The following is a 19,768-nucleotide window of genomic DNA, read 5'->3' as shown; positions in this document are numbered from 1 at the left end:
GCTTTATGAAAAATCTTGTTTTAGCAAAGATGGTGATACGTGGTGTTGTCTATTCCTTGGGAGATTGGATTGCACAGGTCTATATCTCAACATCAACATGGCAAATGGTGTGAAATTGCACTTTCCTTATTCGTGGTTGCATACCTACTGCACTCTTTCGTTTGAAAAATGAATAGAAATACCATATCTAGTAGCTTCTCTATGTTGTATTCATTTATTGGTAATGATTCAATGGCATGCCATTTGATGGTAGCTTCTAGAGTTTCATTTAGTTGTAAGGTGTGTCTTATCTTTTCAAGTTTGTATACTCCATTTGGTAGTTTGGTATTAATTGATGATGTCTGGGATCTTCTACCTTCACTATAGTCTTCATCATCATCCAACTTCTTGTTTGGTATTTTCCATGTTATCCTCTATTTCCATGGTCTTCAACATGGTTGTGTATTTTATCTATCTAGTTCAAAGACTCTATGTGCCTAAGGTGGAAGCCATTTAGAACTAACAGTTGGAGAGATCGTGTTTCCCCTTGTAAAACTAGAAAATGTCACGAGTTTAAGGTCAAGAAGGAAGAATTCGTAACATTTTGAGTAGCAAAACATGCTTAAAATTACATATTTAGTTGATTCTTTGGTGAAGTTTCTTGTTTCAATTCAATTGATTTTGGTTGTCAACCAAATTCCTAACTCCAATGTATATTGTATTTCAATGCTACATTTTCATAGGGATCTAAGTAAAATGACAATTGACTATTATTTATATTTGAGAATCTATGTTGTGCCTTACTATGATCCTCTGATAATAGAGGACAAATCAATCTGAATTTGTTTCTCATGTCCCATGTTCGATGCTTCTTCTTGTGTGACTACCCACTTTTGATGCACAGGTTATGAACTCTGATGCTAGTATGCTATTACACTGCCATTTATTATAGAGTAGATATAATAATTATCTCTAAATATACTATAAGGGTCTCTAAACATGAGTAAAGCAGTATTACATAACGTAGATCTGAACTCAAAATTCATGATGTTTTCCACTCTAGAGAAAGAGGGGAACATAATATACTCGTAACACACCCCATCAAAAGAGATCCATTGGATGGTTTTTGTTGGGGTTTGACTCTCCTAGTGTAGCACTAAGCTAGGCTTCTAGGTGCTAGGATATTTTCTCTTGTTGGTGGTTCTAGACCTGCTAAATGCTCTAGATAATTGTCTGTCAAATTTTTGTTGAAGGAGCTATGCTTGGGCTGTCAAATCTTATGCAAAGTTTGTCATATTTTGTGGTGATAACATGAACTTTTATTAGTGCAGAAGTATGGTCTATAAATTCTTAGAGTCTCTAGTGCCTTTAAGATTTACACCGTTGGGTGACTAATTCTTTGAAGTCCCTAATGTTTGGTGACATTGAGCTATACCTATGTGAGTTATGTTTGGGTTTTCCTTCCTCATCTTTATTTCACTTTTTTGAGTTGTTTTGCCCAAGGCCATTGGAAATCCCCTTTGCTAGTTCCTAAAATTGGATGGATCTAGTACAATTTTGGGCTATTCTATGTTTGTATTCTAGTTGAAATAGAGATCTCTCCACTTCAATCATGGTTGATGAGAGGCCACGGGTGAAGCATTGAATATGAGGGTTTTCCATTTTATTGTAGAGATTGCATCTCTATAGGATACATGCCTAATGATTGCCATTTTGTGTTGGATAGGTGTTGTCACTTGATGGAGGGCCGTGGAAAATGACCATTTGCAATTAGAGCTTCTGATTCTGTTTTAGATTTTCCTTTTGAGGACTTGTTTTCTAATGAAGAAGAAACTTTTTTTGATTATATTGATGCTTTGTATGCTGTTGGTCTGAGCTAGACTTTTATCGCTTCCATTCTTGTCACAATTTTGGATGTTAGACCATATTTCAGGTGCGATGCCCGCTAGCCTTGTGGCCTATGTTGTTGAGCTTACTACTCCCACTTCTGTTTTGAACAAAATTCTACTGATAATGCTGACTCTTAAATAATCACTATTGGGCCTTGTTGACAGGTTGTAGTGGGGTTTCTTTTGTTGCAATCCTAACAATAGCGTTGCTTAGACTTTTGTCCAAGTGCATAGGAAAAGGTTTATTTTGTTGTGTTGTTGATGCCCTATGTTTATGCTTTCATCCCTTGTTTGTGTAAAGGTTAACAACCCCTTGTTTTGGTTGTTATAGAAAAACAACATATCAATATCATCCTTTCAGATTGAACAATACTAGATGAGTAATGATACTATCTTGAAAAATACAAGAAGCCAAGACTACAATATACACTCATTTGATGAAGCAAATAAAATCCTTCCAAAAATAATTAGTCAGAACTATCAAAGTGAATTTTTAGGATTGTATAAACACAATTGGAAAATGGATCAAGAAGATTTCATGTCTTTCTCATGGGTGGCAACTTTGGTTATTATGTGTAAAATTGGCCTCATTCTTTTAACAATTATTTTCATGTTATTCGTAGAATTATTTTTTATCATTTAAGTTTCTTGTTCTTGCAAGATGAACTACGAGATGCAATGTTACTGGTGTTTGCAAATAAGTAGGATATTCCCAATGCAATGAATGTTGCAAAGATCATGATAAACTTAGGTTGCATTCTCTTAGGCAGCGACACTTATGAGTATTACATTCTTTATAATTTTCAGTATTAAAAATTCTAGATATTAATCATCTATTATGCTGCACTACTTCTACTTTGCATATAGTTTATCATCACTCTAGTAAACGAGAAAAAATTGGAATGTTTAGTGTTGCTTGTGAAACAGCTTGTATCATGTCCTAAGGTATATACAAAGCATATATCTTTTAGCATGCAAGGTTCACCACACACACTGTTTCCAATACTTTGTTTGACAGTAGTAAGGTTTAAATTATCATTCAAGACATTGGGTTGATGTGTAAACTTTATTCCCTTTTCATTGTTTCTTAATGTGTGTGTACCCTTTGTAAAATGAATTTAGAAGTGTGCTTTTTGTTTTGTTTCACCATGACATGTTCTTATAGTTTTCCAATGTTTGAAAGGTCTTAGTGGGTCACAAAATCCATTAATTAAATTGAAAGCAAGGTTTGTATGTCATGAAACTCTTGCATTGCTCATTGCATTTGAAGCCACTTGTAACTTGTTTTTTTAATAGTTTTTTTGGCTAGCATGAGCTATAGGCTAAGCAATCCAAGAAGTTTGGAAGTAGCTGTGGAAAAAACTATAGAGTTCCTAAATGCAACAGTTAAGAAATTTTTGGTTAGGGGTCAAAAGTTAATGGTTGTTAAGGCAAAAGATGCATTTACAGAATTGAAAAATGCTTCAGTTTATGTTGTGGCCGCAATGCCATCGACTAAGGGTAAAGTTTCAGAGACTCTTCCACATTTCATAAGAACTTACTAGGGTGTAGTCGATACTGCATTTTGTGCTGAAATAGTTGAGTCTATAGATGCTTACTTATTTGTAGGGCCCATTTTTAATGAATATAGCTCAATGGGATATTCATTACTCTTGAAGAAGGAGAAAGCTATAATTGTGTAGCCTAATCTGGTAACTATCACAAATGGACCTACTTTTGGGTGTATATTAATGAAAGACTTCTTAGAAGCCATTGCAAAGAAGTTGAAGCATAATACAATGGCCTTCAATAATTATTAGCATATATTTGTGCCTCATGGTGTTCCCTTGAAAGGTGCTCCAAATGAGGCTCTTAGAGTCAAATTGTTATTCAAACACATCCAGGTAAAATTATTAAGAATCACTACATATCATAAAATGACTTATGGTTCAGTCAATACTTCAATCCTTGGTTTTGTTGTTGTTCCTATAGATTAATGAGTAAACACTTCTTATTTGTAGGCCATGCTATCAAATGAGACAGTTGTCATTGTAAAAATTGGTGACTATTGGTTCAACTTCCAGAAGCTTAAACTCCCAGAGAAATGCAGGTAATGCAAAATCTCGTGCAAAAGTTTATATAATTAAATTTCTGACTCATTTATTTTGATGATGGATCATAATGTATGATTTAAAATGTTGATCTAACCAAGAAACTATTGAACAACAAAGTTCATAAAATTATAATACATGATTTGTCTAACTGACTAGCTTGTTACCTGTAAGTCACAAATTTGCGCTGAAATAGTTCCTACAATTTATTGCAATTATTTATGCCCCTATTTGAAATTGGTTATCAGGTTTAGTTTGAAGAATCAATAATTTGCGACATTATTTTTCTTAAGGCTTGTGTCAATGTTGAATGATTCATTCTAATGTTGATTTTGTAGGTATGAGTTTCAGATGCAGTATGGATCAATTGGTTGGTCTGTTGGAGCTACATTGGGATATGCTCAAGCATTGTACAGGATGAGTTTAAGGCCCAATCCCATCACCTTGAGAGGATCATAATGCTTGTATTCCATCTTCATTGATATTCCCCAAAACCATTTGTATCTCTACTAGCATACTTCCTTCATTGCAATAGTCTTTGAATATCCATTCTTGCTATTACAATCAATGCTAGCAAAGCTTTAACACACAAATCCACTTAGAGTTTCAAAAGAGAACTAAGGTTAGATTGAAGGATGTGGAATTTCTTTCTCTCTCCAGACCATGTGGCAACAATTTTAGCAATTTTGCAGTACCACCTAGAATACCTAAATGATGCCCTAATTCTTTGTCATTGCTTATTCCACAAAGTGCCCGTAATGTAGAACTTTGTATAACATAGTGCCCCTCATAGCCAGTCTATGTTGCACTACTATTAACTATGTACATAATTCCTCCCTACTACCCTCAACCCTTAAGCATACTTGGATTTCTCAATGATTGCATAGTACTTGGACTTAAATCGGTTTTATTAAGTGTCTATTGACTGCACATCTTTTCTTGTGTATCTCTACAAACACAATATTTTAGAAAAATTTCTAAATCCATTTGCAATTCTTGAATGATACATGATGTCCAAGTTTCAGCTATTTAATTGCAATTGAGTTTCTAAAGGATCCATGTAATTCATCATTTTATGAAAGGTTTAGTTAGTTTACTAAATCTTTCTTTCTAGTTGCAAAAAAATGCAATAACTATATGTAAGAATAATGAACTGAAAAGTGATCCAAACTAAACTAAATCAAATATCAACACACCTAACAAGACAAATGACACACATTAACACTAAATTTTTCATCCAGTAAAACAATAAAATAAACACAATTGCTATTAAAATCTTGTACTACCTTTTTATGTTTATCGCTTACCTATCTGCAACTCCACAATCGATATTGACAGTCTCTTGCCCTCACCGTGCAATTGAATTACTTTAGTTTTATTGATGCAGCTGAACTACGAGTGCCTTTTGTGTTGTTGACAAATCATGATGTAACACCCCAACCTTGCTTCCAAACCCCAAGCTCTCTCTCAGGGCTACTTTAGGTCATTCACTAGACCCACTAGGGCTTCTTCACACCCTATAATTACTAGGACCTTGCTCAAGAGATCCTAATCCTTCAGTTGGGGGTACACCAACAAAGTAACATCAAATTTCTTACTAGCCGGCTCCAGTCCGCTATTAACCCTCAAGTCCATCTATAGCTCCAAGGGTACCAGTTCTTCATCTAGGGTTTTTTTAGACTCCTTCTAACATCCATGACCCTAAAAAATTCTGATTTCATAGGCGCATTCAATCTACTAGGGAAGATACACCAAATTGCTCCAAAAAGGCTACTAGGAATTAGCCCTCCTAAATAGCTGGAAACAAGATTTTTTGAAAAACTTCTTAACAAACCTACAAAAAAATTATATTTTTGGATACCCTTTTTAGAGTACTTCAAGATTCTATAATTTTCTAGCCTCCAAACTTTCCGTACAATGAAAGTACAATTTTAGGCCAAAAATGAGGATTTCAAGTGCTTTATCGCTGTTGTGATGGAAAACCACCTTAGACACCTTTCCAAGACCTCTCCTTTGGACTGGAGCAAGGTTAGACCTTCTCATTACTCGCTGTGCAGCCGGATTAAGGTATTTGTACACTCAATCCTCTCCATAACTCATTTTCCAACTGTGATTCCTAGCCAAGTTGCATTTGGCTTGCCTAGGGCATCACCTTAAAAATGCTTGCTGATGCTTTCAAGGGCTCTCCTTCTTGATACATAATGTACATGGATCCTAGTTCCAAATCCCAAAATACCAGAGGTTTCCAATGGTGGGAAGTGGCCCTAAGATCCCATTTTCTTAGTGCAGCCCTGTTCAGATCAGCAACTTGCCAAGAACAAAAAGATTTTTCTACACTAATGCAAACGAATTAAAATGATCAAACCAACACTACCAAAAGATTAAAAACAATAGTTCAGAACTTTTCCAACACAAAAATCAAGCCATTCAATCCTCCTCTATTAAAAATGCCTTCAAATGCATAAAACCGGCAACCAAATACTTGCTCAATTCGTACAAAATGCAAAACCAACTTGTCCAACCCCCTGAAAATGGTTGTCCTCACATTTTTAAAGGCTCCTCCATCAGTTCCATAACTATTCTAAACAGTTAGGATGTTCTAAACACACAAATGCCAAAAAGTTGCTTTTTGCAAGAAAATGTTGTCATGACAACATGACAACATTTCAGCAACTTTTGTTCTACATGGAGTTAGACCTCCAAATTTGGCACAAAAACAAAGTAGACATATAATATGCATAAAATGACTTCAAATAAACAATTCAAAGCCATTGGAACCTTTCTAGACCATTTTAGCCTTTTCCCGACCTAAGTCACCTAGTTGACAATAGTCGGCAACTTCTAGCAACTTGGTCACTTTGGGTCTTGCCAAGTCTCCTAAACTCACCTAAAGACCACATAGGACCTATTATTAGAATAGTGATGTGGCTAGCATCACTACAAGCCAAAAATAAAGAAATACATAGGTTTCACACTTAGCCTACCTAGGTGCTCTTGCACCATACTCCCCCTCCAACAAAGAACTCAAGGTGGATCAGTTTGCAACAAATCTAGAGGTATGCCAACCTTCTTGAACTCTGTCTTAGCAACCCATGTAGCCTCTGAAACTGGTTTCTCCTTCCATTTGATGAGGTTTTCCATGTACACCTTGTGCCTTGTAGTCTTCTTTACCCTTGAATCTAACACCTTTTCTACCTCCAACTTGTTGTTTGTAGGTGTTGAAGCAAGTTCAAGATCTTCATGAACATCTGGACTGAGCTGAGATGGGTCACCTTTGTATGCCACCAAGTCTTGCACACTAAAAATAGGGGATATGCCCAAATCGGAAGGTAAATCTACCTTATAGGCATTTGCTCCATATTTAGCCAATATTTTGCAAGGCCCTACCCTCTTCATCTGTAACTTAGTAGGAATGCCTTTTTGAAGCCTTGCTTTGTTCAAATGGACCATCACATAGTCCCCAACAGCAAATTGAACATCCTTCTTCTTTTCATCCACCTTGGCTTTGAGTTTTAGAGTGTTGTCTTGAATAGTCTTCTTGACTTGCTCCTGAATCTCCTTCATGGTTTGTACAAAGTCTTCAGCTTGACCACTAATCTGATCCATGTTTCCAAGACACCTTAGTTCACACACACCTCTTGGGTGCATGCCATAAACAATTTCAAAAGGACTCTTTCCGGTAGTCCTATTCTTGCTATCATTGTAGGCATATTCTGCTTGTGAGATGATAACATCCCAAGTCTGACCATACTCCTTAGTTAGGCACCTAACAAGGTTACCTAAAGTTCTATTAACCACCTTAGTTTGACCATCAGTTTGAGGATGGTAAGCTGAACCAAAAGACATGTTAGTGCCAAGCTTCTTCCATAAAGTCTTCCAAAAGTGACTCATGAATTTCACATCTCGATCCGACACAATGCTTAATGGAAGTCCATGAATCCTTACAACCTCTTTGAAAAACAAATGAGCTATATGACTTGCATCATTAGTTGTCTTACATGGAATGAAATGTCCCATTCTACTAAATCTATCAACAACAACATAAATGCTATCATACCCTTGCTTAGTTTTAGGCAAACCAACAATGAAATCCATACTTACACAATCCCATGGTCTGCTAGGAATTGGTAAGGGCTGGTAAAGACCTGCATTGCTCATTCCTCCTTTTGCCTTCATACACACCATACATTGCTCCACATACTTGGTTACATCTTTGACCAATTTAGGCCAATAATAGAACCTTTGCACTAGTTCTATTGTCTTGCTGATACCAAAATGCCCACTCAAGCTGCCATTATGCTTCTCTTGTATTAGGTTCTCTCTCATGGAACCTCTTGGTACACACAACTGGTTACCCTTAAATAGCAACCCATTTTGCAAAGTGTATTCTGAAAATCTGCTATGAAAGTGGTTTCCAAAATCCATGCATACCTTATAGGCTTCAGCAAAGTCCTCATCATTCTTGTAAAGATTCTGAAAACTGTCCACTCCAATGCTATGGAGCTGAATCTCTTGGACTGTTAAAACCCTTCTACTTAATGCATCAGCAACCTTGTTCATTTGTCCTTTCTTATGCTTGATTGTAAAGGTGAAGGCCTGCAAATATTCCATCCACTTCAAGTGCCTGTTGCTCAACTTCTCCTGTGTGTTGATGTAGCTAAGAGCTTGATTATCTGTAAACACAACAAATTCTTTTGGCAACAAATAGTGTCACCACTTCCTAAGACACTGGACTAAGGCATACAATTCTAGATCATAGGATGAGTATTTCTTCTTGGCCTCATTTAGCTTTTCACTATAGAAGGCTACTGGTCTACCTTCTTGACTCAACACCCCACCCACTGCTAGGCCACTTGCATCACATTCTAAGGTGAACAACTTTTCAAAGCTAGGCAATTTTAGGATGGGTTGAGTAGCTACTTGTTTTTTTAACATATCAAATGACTTTTCAGCCTCTAAAGTCCACCTAAACTTGGACTTGACTCCCCCCTTTATGGTATCAAGAAATGGTGCACAAATACCACTAAAGTTCCTAATGAACTTCCTATAAAATTGAGACAAACCGTGGAAACTTCTTACCTCACTAGATGTGGTAGGTGTAGGCCAACTTAGAATAGCAGCAACTTTCTCCTTGTCCATCTTCAAAGTTCCTTTAGACACCACAAAGCCTAGATACACCAACTCTTGCTTGAAGAAGTCACACTTCTCAAGGTTGATAGATAGCTTCTCCTCATGAAGCCTCTTCAAAACCGCTTCTACATGCTTGACATGTTCCTCTTTGGTCTTGCTGTAGATGAGGATATCATCCAAATATACCACCACAAATCTTCCTATGAAGTCTTTGAGCACTTCATTCATGAGCCTCATGAAGGTGCTAGGGGCATTGGAAAGACCAAATGGCATCACAAGCCATTCATAAAGACCATCAGTAGTCTTAAATGCTGTCTTCCATTCATCTCCCTCCTTTATTCTAATTTGGTGATACCCACTTTTCAAGTCCAGCTTAGTGAAATACATAGCACCTCCTAGACAATCCATAAGGTCTTCAATTCTTGGAATAGGAAACCTATACCTGATTGTAATGCGGTTAATGGCCCTTGAGTTAGTACACAACCTCCATTTTCCTCCCTTCTTGGATGCCAAAACCACCGGGACTGCACAAGGGCTTATGCTCTTTTGGATCAAACCTTGGTCCATCAACTCTTGGACTTGTCTTGCCACTTCAAGGTTCTGATCTGGGGTTAACTTGTAGGCTGCTTTATTAGGTAGTGAGGCACCTGGAACAAAGTCAATTTGATGGCTGATAACTCTTCTTGGTGGTAGGGTAGCTGGTGTACCATCACTAACAATCTCCTTATACTTTACAAGCAACTCTTGTACCTCTGTTGGTAAAGGTTCTTGGACTGGCTTTTCTTCACTTGCAGCCTTTAGTATGACTGCAAATCCTTGACTCTCCTCATGCTTGAGGTCTCTAATAAACTCTTTCTCTCCACATAGCAGCACATTAGGCACCTTGGACTGTGGTTCATCCCCTTCTAACAATGACTGAATTTTGAAGGTCTTGCTTCCTTTCTTAAATGTTATGGTATTTTCCTTGCCATCATAGACCACTTCCCTATCAAATTGCCAAGGTCTCCCTAGCAAAAGATGACAAGCATCCATTGGCAAAATATCACATAATAAGCGGTCTTTATATCCTACAATTGAGAAGTCCACCCATGCTTGTTCATTCACTAGGATGCTTTGCCCTTTGTTAAGCCATGTGACCTTGTAAGGGTTGTCATGAGGTATCTTCTTCAGTTTGAGCTTTGTAACAGCCTCCTCTGATATTACATTATCAGTTGATCCAGAATCAACCACCACCTTGCATACTTTTCCTAGGATCTTGCACTTGATCCTAAACAATGCCCTTCTGTGTCTAGGCTCATTAGAAGCTGGTTGCTTGATCAGCACCCTCCTAAACATGAGGTTCTCACCTTTTTCAGACTCAATATGGTCTATGTCAACATCCTTGCAACTTCTATTATCTTCTTGTGCATATGCTAGCCTTTTATCTTGGCTTGAGGCAGAGGGTTTGTCCGGGCACCTATAGGCAGGATGGCCTAGTTGACCACAATTGTAACACTTCATTGTTGCAAAGTAAGAGCTGCTCCTACCTCCTCTACCCCTACTTGATCCTCCTTGATTGCCTCTCCCTCTATTATAACCACCTCTTGAAGAGTGGTCAATAGTTTGCTCCATGGGTTTGCTTTCACTTTGGCTCTTTTGATCACTACCTTTGCCTTGGTAGCCTCCTCTTTGATTTTTCTGATTTCTGCCTTTGCCTCTATCTTTGAAGTTAGAATCTCCTTTCCTCTCATTATTTTCTTCTACCTTCAAAGCTAGCTGATGACATCTTTGGATAGTGGTAGGGGCCCATAAGCTAAGCTCCTCTTGAATGTTCCACTTCAAGCCACCAAGATACCTTGCCACCTTGAGTGACTCCTCTTCTTGCTTCTTGGATCTCAAACACAACCTCTGAAATTCTTCAGTGTAGGAGGTCACATCAAGATCTTTTTGCTTCAGTCCTTGCCTCTTTTTATGGAGTTGGATCTCAAAGTCTTCAGGTAGGAAGTTCTCCTTGATTTTGTTTGCCATAGCACTCCAATTTGCAATTGGATTCTTGCCCATGCTGACTCTTTCATCTTGTACATACTTCCACCATGTTAAGGCTGAGCCTCTAAGCCTTGACTTAGCATTCTTAACCTTCTGTGCCTCTGAGATACCCTCACACTCAAAGTGGTTCTCCATACCCTCTAACCAATCCATAACTGCATCAATATCCATCTTACCACTGAAAAGTGGCACTCCTTCCAAAGCTTTACCTCCTAAGGCTTTGATTGCCTTCAAGAAGGGCTCTTCTTGCAAGATAGGATCAGGTTCAGGTACAATATCTTCCTCTGCTACCTTTTTACCATTCCCATCTTCTTCTTCATCTCTTTTCTTGGCTGCCTCTACAACTGCATCTAGTTTTTGCTTCACCTCTTCTAGTGCTTCTTCAAGAAGCTGATTTCTTTGCCTTTGCTCATCAACTTCTTTAGCTAACTCCACATTTGTCACCATCATCGATTCTCCTACTGATTCTTCAGCGGCTTCCAACATTAACTACCTTTCCCAAATCTTTAACTTGCTCTGATACCACTCTGATGTAACACCCCAACCTTGCTTCCAAACCCCAAGCTCTCTCTCAGGGCTACCTTAGGTCATTCACTAGACCCACTAGGGCTTCTTCACACCCTATAATTACTAGGACCTTGCTCAAGAGATCCTAATCCTTCAATTGGGGGTACACCAACAAAGTAACATCAAATTTCTTACTAGCCGGCTCCAGTCCGCTATTAACCCTCAAGTCCATCTATAGCTCCAAGGGTACCAGTTCATCATCTAGGGTTTTTTTAGACTCCTTCTAACATCCATGACCCTAAAAAATGCTGATTTCATAGGCGCATTCAATCTACTAGGGAAGATACACCAAATTGCTCCAAAAAGGCTACTAGGAATTAGCCCTCCTAAATAGCTGAAAACAAGATTTCTTGAAAAACTTCTTAACAAACCTACAAACAAATTATATTTTTGGATACCCTTTTTAGAGTACTTCAAGATTCTATAATTTTCTAGCCTCCAAACTTTCCGTACAATGAAAGTACAATTTTAGGCCAAAAATGAGGATTTCAAGTGCTTTATCGCTGTTGTGATGGAAAACCACCTTAGACACCTTTCCAAGACCTCTCCTTTGGACTGGAGCAAGGTTAGACCTTCTCATTACTCGCTGTGCAGCCGGATTAAGGTATTTGTACACTCAATCCTCTCCATAACTCATTTTCCAACTGTGATTCCTAGCCAAGTTGCATTTGGCTTGCCTAGGGCATCACCTTAAAAATTCTTGCTGATGCTTTCAAGGGCCCTCCTTCTTGATACATAATGTACATGGATCCTAGTTCCAAATCCCAAAATACCAGAGGTTTCCAATGGTGGGAAGTGGCCCTAAGATCCCATTTTCTAAGTGCAGCCCTGTTCAGATCAGCAACTTGCCAAGAACAAAAAGATTTTTCTACACTAATGCAAACGAATTAAAATGATCAAACCAACACTACCAAAAGATTAAAAACAATAGTTCAGAACTTTTTCAACACAAAAATCAGGCCATTCAATCCTCCTCTATTAAAAATGCCTTCAAATGCATAAAACCGACAACCAAATACTTGCTCAATTCGTACAAAATGCAAAACCAACTTGTCCAACCCCCTGAAAATGGCTGTCCTCACATTTTTAAAGGCTCCTCCATCAGTTCCATAATTGTTCTAAACAGTTAGGACGTTCTAAACACACAAATGCCAAAAAGTTGCTTTTTGCAAGAAAATGTTGTCATGACAACATGACAACATTTCAGCAACTTTTGTTCTACATGGAGTTAGACCTCCAAATTTGGCACAAAAACAAAGTAGACATATAATATGCATAAAATGACTTCAAATAAACAATTCAAAGCCATTGGAACCTTTCTAGAACATTTTAGCCTTTTTCGGACCTAAGTCACCTAGTTGACAATAGTCGGCAACTTCTAGCAACTTGGTCACTTTGGGTCTTGCCAAGTCTCCTAAACTCACCTAAGGACCACATAGGACCTATTATTAGAATAGTGATGTGGCTAGCATCACTACAAGACAAAAATAAAGAAATACCTAGGTTTCACACTTAGCCTACCTAGGTGCTCCTGCACCAAATCGTAAGCTTTCAACTTTTGTGAAGCCATTACGGATGCAAATGAACAATTGGTAAGGTGTCAATTTTAAGGCAATTTTTTGTTTCTATAATGTACAGTTCAATTGCTAGAAATATTTCATCTAGATTGTTAATTGATAGATTGTTAACTTTTCATGTCATTTTCTACTTTGGTTGGGTAGTTCTCCTTGCATTTGTAAATCGTAAATCTTGCTGCAGTCTTTAGCCTAATGACAGTTTGGTATTACATCCAAGGCGATAACATAGTTGACTTAAAACTTTTCATTAAAGAAAACATCAAAGGATAATATTTGAATTGTGGATATTTGTAAATTATGTTGGTTTTAGACATAGTTATAGTTATATATGCACTCTTATGATGATGTGATTAGGACTATAAGTTTTTTTTGTCACGTTTATCTATTTGAAAAATAGATGAAATTATTGGCTTTCATTTCTGATAAATAATTCTTTCCTAATTTTATTCTTCCCTGCAAGAACCAAAATTTAGAGGTGTTGTACCAATTATTGCAAAGGCTTTGCTATCACAGGAGCCTTTTAAACTGCACAAAATTTGAGTTATAAAGTATAATTGCTCGGTGGAGACTCAGGATATTGTGCACATTTCTTCCTCCTTCCCATTGTTTTGTATGAAATAAATCATGTGACAAACAAAACAATGGTGTGGAGGTAGAAATGTGCACGATACCCTGACTCTCATGCACCGAGAAATTATGCTTTAGAATCAAGTTTTGTGCAGTTTAGAAGACTCCTATGAGAGCAAAGCTTTCACAATAAATGGGATAGCTCATCGAAATTTCTACATATCTTCGTCTCAATTTTGACACAAATGCAATACTTTGGTCAAAAATTTGATGCAAAAGTAGTTCACTTTGGCGTCACGAGTATGGCACCAATGGAAAAATGTAAAACACTTTCGTCGCAATTTCGGCGAAAATGAAATGTTTTGGTCAAAATTTCGATGCAAAATTGGTCCACTTTGGCGTCACGTGTATGCCACCGGAGGAGAAATGTGAATTGGATTCGTCGCAATTTTGACGCACCACTATGAAGGTTTATGTCAAAATTTCAACGAGCACCGCTGGCAAATGAGGTAATATCACTTCATCTTGGACCAGGGAAAGTGACGAAATTCATGTCGGTAAGTTGACCTTTATGTAGTTGAAATTTTGACACAGAATGTATGTGGCAAAAAACCAACCAAAAAAGATCGACAACAAGTTTGGTCACCTTATCGACCTACTCTTGTCAAAATTTTGAACTTTTTGCGTCAAAATTCAAGCCTAAATTTACTAGTGCAATGTCATCATCTCTCTTAATATAACATCTTTTCCCAAATATTTTGAAATACTTAACTGATGGTGAATGACTAGACTATATTTCATAAGGTGTCTTGTTCATACCTTTTTTTATTTGTACTTTGTTCAGAGTGTACACTATTGTATTTACTACTCTCCAAAATGTCTTCGAAAATTCATTCTCAAACAACATTGCTCTTGTTGCTTTTGCTACTAACTTATTCCTTCTTTGAGCAATCCCATTCTGCTCAGGTGTTCTAGGTGAAGATAGCTATCTTTTGATTCCATTCTCTTCACAAAATATGTAAACCTCTCTAGAGGTGAATTATCCTCCTCTATCAAATCTCTCACACTTTATCTTAACACCAAATTTATTCTCAACTCTATTCTTAAATATCTTGAACTTCTCAAAAGCTTTAGATTTCTCTTTAAGAAATATTCTCATATCATTCTAGTGAAATCATCAACAAAAATCATAAAGTACCTTTCACCATAGAATCTTCTTGTTCTAAAAGGACCACTCACATCTGTGTGAATGATCTCTAGCTTCTCTGTGGTAGTGAACTTCTTGCTAGGAAGTGATACTTTCTTCTATTTAGCCAAAATACATTCTTTACACACAACATTAGTAGGCTTTATAATCTTAGGCAAGTCTCTAACTACAAATGTGCTACTAACCTTCACAATATTATCAAAGTTTATGTGATAGAATCTTCTATGCCACAACCAATTGTTGTCCATTTTAGCTACCAAACATGTCATTTCAGTAGGATTCAACTAAAATACATTACCTCTAGATATTGTGTCTATTACAATCCGCTTATCATCTTTTTCTTTGATAATGCAGGTATTCTCAGTGACTTGCAACTAATAACACTTGTCCACCAATTTTCCAACACTGAACAAGTTATGCTTCAATCCATCAACAAAATAAACATCACCAATGTTAGTTTTTCCATAAAGAGTAATGGATCCAATTCTTGTTTTATGATAGCTTGCATTGTTACCAACTCTAACAATACCTCCATCATGATTCTTGAACTTAATAAACTTATTCATATCACCAGTCATGTGATGTGAACAACCACTGTCAACTATAAAATCAAATTTCTTTTCCACTTGGGAAATTAGAGCTCTTTTCTTCTCTAATTTCTCTATCAAGATCATCTTCCTTGATAGCCATAAATCCTAATTCATCATCACTTTCACTTTGACCTTTCTCATCGAATTCTTCATCTTCATTTGCGTACAAACAATTTCTATCTCTATCTCTTCTAGGCTTAATCTTTCTCTTGTACTTTTTCTCTCTTTTAGGAAATTTAGATCCATAATGACCAAATTCATCACGAGTCCAACATTTAAAGATTTTCTTACCATCATTTTCTCTTCTCACAAGAAGGGTTATTCCTTCCTCAATCTTCTTGTCTTCATCAAATCTATTGCTACCAGCAAAATCTCCATATGTGCTTGCACTCCTTGTCATATTAGGTCAAATGTTTAGGGGAATAAAAGTTGTTTCAACTCTAGCTAGATCTCCAAACTATCTTAGATCTACTTCTGTAGATTCTAATCTTCCAAGCAAAATTTCCTTTGTGAAATATTTAGTGCAAGGCATTACCAGCTGAATCATCCAAGCTACTTGCTTGAATGGTGGTATCAAACTTTTCAAGATCTTCCATTTTACTTCATCTTCTTCCTTGGCTCCACCATGAGACTAAATTCATGCAACAATTTCTGATATTCTAACAATATAACTACTTACGTTATCCTCTTCCATCATCTTAGCATCTTGAAATGCACATCCAATTCTGCAATCTCATTCTCTTTGCATTGTATCACCTTCAAAAGTAGATTCTAATGCTTTCCAAATTTCATAAGATGTTTCAAGTGACTTTAGCTAATTGTATTCATTCTCTAGAAGAGCTGATAGTAGGGCTTCTCTTGCTCTCATGTTACACATGAATAAATCTCTCTCATAGAACATAAATTCCATGCTGATTATTAACCCATAAATCCTCTTCATCAATCAATGTAGAAGACTTCCCAAGCTTATTGTTGAAACAAACTCTTCCATCAAATATCTCAAATCTATTATTACTGCTACATTCAAGATCAAATGAATCATACATGTTGCATGCCATCATCTAATTAGAAGATTTATTTCCTTTAGCTCGGTTCTTAATCGCAGGATCATGTAGCTTCTTCAATTTAGACTGCCTTTCATCAATACAAACCTTAACCACAAGTTGTACCTTCTTCAAACCAAAAGTCTTGGAAACACTCACATTCTTATGTAGTACTAAGCCCCCATAAAATAACAACCACAACAAAAGTAACCAAGATACAATTGAAACAAACTCTCTTTATTAACAACAAATTTTGAATTATATCCAATGAACCAAATACATGTCAAGTTGTAAGGCCTTCCCAACTATGGTCAAAATATTCCAAATTACAAACCGAACTCACAACTCTTGAGCTATCCTCTTTGTCAACTAAGCATACTACAAAATTGATACTACCTTACAAGACTTAATTAAATTACATATACAACCATCAAAGTATGCAAGTTGGCTTTGAGTTCATAGTCTCCAGTAAAGGAAATTTGTTATACAATATCAAACTCACCCTTAATGATTAATAACCAAATGCATAATACATCATAAAACCTTGCAAAGCTCAAATATAGGTTCATATGTTTGTTGGAAATATAAGAGTAACTAAGAGGGGAGGGGAAAATCAGTTACCACTAAAACAATTATAAATCCCTTATATGTCAATACAAACTTCTTATTAACTCAAATCCTTGCAGCTCAGTTAGAACTAGATATTCAGTATAACTCAGTGAACAAAGCAATCTTGAGATAATGTGCATTAACCTTTAGTAACTTAGTTGTAGAAAGATAAAATAGTAAGCAAATAACATGAATACATGAGACACCAAGATTTAATGTGGAAACCCAATTTGGGAAAACCACCAATGCAACTAATTACAATTTTTCATTCTTTTAAAGTGAGCCCTATTAGGAGCCAACCTTGTTAAAAGTTACAAAACACACAGTTAGGTGTGATCATGTTAAAAGATTTGAATCACCCTGTGAGGAGTGGCCTTGTTAGAGGTCTTAAAACACTTCAATCTAAAAATGTCACCTTGTTAGAGGATTTACAAAATGATTGTTAAGCCAACTCTGTTAAGAGATTTCTTCACTACTACAATTGTTGAATAACAATGATCCACCATGCTTGTTATATAGAACAAAACAAAAGCATAAAATCTTTGGAAATATATTAGCAAGATTTTTGCATTCATACATTTTGCATGCAAACAATTGTGTTATCTATGTATGTTGTATATTATGCAGACAATGCATAAGAATGCACAATCCAAAAGCTCAACATTCAAATTATTATGTATTAGATAAAATTTAGTAGACAAAGTTAAGCATCTGCACTTGACTAGAGTTATATTGATCAAAATTACAAAATTGATAAGTCTTGGTGATATGATTGACTACAAGTCTTGACAATGGTTAAATTATTATAAATTGAGTTTCTCATCCAAATTGGCATCTACTATATATCTATCTTGTATATCTACTCTAAGATCTTTAAGATGTTATACTTTTCCTTACATACTAATCTTTTTGTTATTGTAGTTCAATTGTTTAATGTTTGATAGTATTGTATTTAAAATAATTAATATATTTATGTCGACAAAAGGGTAAGAATGTTGTGTAAGGGTGCAAAAAAGTGTAACAAAGAAGAAAAAGGTAGTGCAAAGATACATGCAAGAAATACACAAAGTAAACTTAAAGAAGAAAAAGGCAATTAAAAAGCATAAGATCAAAAAACAGACAACAAATAAGATTAAATTGGCAAGGATCCAACAAAATAAGGAACATAATACTCTAGGGAAATACTACTCGTCCTCTTTAAGTCATACAAGTATGTGATAGATGTATTAACATGCAAATTGTTAGATCTACAACACCTTATAGGACTACCTCATAAGCTTGATAACAAGCCACGAGGCTTTTTCCTACTGATGTTAAGAGAACTATTTTAAGTAATTGTCTAGATGGGGTCCCTCTACAAAACTATTAAAATGTTGTTAACGAAGGCAAAACTTCTTATGAATAATAGAATTAAAGCATCTTCCATCTATGTATAAAGAGAACTAAGCATCTTTGACCTTCATAAGCCATCAATTTTTGGAGAGTCAAATGGCTTTGATTGGGAAAAAGAGCTGGTGTTATATCTCATAATATGGAGAGAATATTGTAGTCCGTTTCTAGAATTTGTTTCATTTATACAATTTATGAACCTAGGTTGTGTAAAACATTCCTAGACTACAACATTTAATGTCATAATTTAATAACATTCCTAGACTAACACATTTAATGTCATTCATATCAAATGTAAATTGTATTCTAGAACATCCTAGACAACATCTCAAATCTAGAGACAGAAAAATAATTACTAGATGGCTAGTTTGCTATCTCCTTAAGATTGTGGTTTTCCTTCTACTGATTTCATTAATGCAATTATTTTCATTGTAAGTTTGATTGGCAAAAAGCTTTTAACTTCACTTTACTTGCTTTGTGAGACCACTAATCATTCATCAACCAAAATTATGAGAACCTTGTAATTCGAACCTGACACTCAGATTGTTTGGTTTTTCTCATTATTAACCAGGTTTATTGTCCATCATGCAGTGACACTTCACTCTTTCATTTCCACTGAGTCTTAGTTTAGTGATTACATGCAATGGATATTTGAGTATAGTAGAATGAGACTTTTTAAGTCCATGCCAACTAACACATTGACCAAACCTCAACGTGATATTATTCGTTTAATAACAGCAATATTATTATCATGCGTGATGGGGTACCAATCCATTGTTAATGGAAGTTATGGTTTTAATCAATCACGGCTAGTACACTTACAGCGATGTGGGAAATAGGCTGTATTACAGCAATCGTGATGGAGATTTTCCCCGCTCCCCACTAAATCCCCACTTTGAAGAGTATTCAATATTGTATACCTTCCCACATGCACGATCACAACACCATCCATACATTACTATATCTGCATGCCCAATTCATTTAATGTTTAGCCTCATGGAGATTAAAAGTTCTTCAAGCATTGACCAACATCATATTCGCTGGAAGAGAGTCGCCATACAAAATGCTAATAATAAAATACAACCTGGACCTGGCCTTTTTCCAAT

The 19,768-nt window shown here is 36.2% G+C and overlaps 1 pseudogene; it reads left to right on the top strand.

The window, feature by feature from the left end:
• The first annotated feature begins 3,178 nt into the window (after positions 1-3,178).
• LOC149557128 (pyruvate decarboxylase 2-like) overlaps positions 3,179-19,768 on the top strand; it is a 36,626-nt pseudogene continuing 20,036 nt past the window's right edge.

The sequence above is a fragment of the Cupressus sempervirens genome, chromosome 5 (genome assembly GCF_028749045.1).
Source record: "Cupressus sempervirens isolate cs-2001-9-10 chromosome 5, ASM2874904v1, whole genome shotgun sequence".
Classification (NCBI taxonomy): Eukaryota; Viridiplantae; Streptophyta; class Pinopsida; order Cupressales; family Cupressaceae; genus Cupressus; species Cupressus sempervirens.
The sequence above is the reverse complement of the archived record's forward strand: the minus strand, read 5'-3'. Positions and strand labels throughout refer to the sequence as shown.